Below are 307 nucleotides of genomic sequence, written 5' to 3' on the forward strand. Positions count from 1 at the left end.
GTCTGTTCCTATGTTAAAGTCATCTTTCAGCACATTGAGTGTAATTGAGCGACCATCAGCATATCTCTGTGAAAAATACACACGTACAGTTAATCCATCGATTGCTCAAGTGGAGAACATTGAAGCATCAAACCATGTAAGTTATTCTCTTTAATTTAGGACTAAATCGTTTTAAAATATAATCACGATCGTAAGAAGAACTAATATCATTTTCAAATATTTATTGTGTGCAGCTCAAGGTTATTCACATATTACCATCAATACCCGATGATACAGAAGATACAGTCTTCTTGGAAGACACTCCTGA

The sequence above is a fragment of the Camelina sativa genome, chromosome 12 (genome assembly GCF_000633955.1).
Source record: "Camelina sativa cultivar DH55 chromosome 12, Cs, whole genome shotgun sequence".
Taxonomy (NCBI): domain Eukaryota; kingdom Viridiplantae; phylum Streptophyta; class Magnoliopsida; order Brassicales; family Brassicaceae; genus Camelina; species Camelina sativa.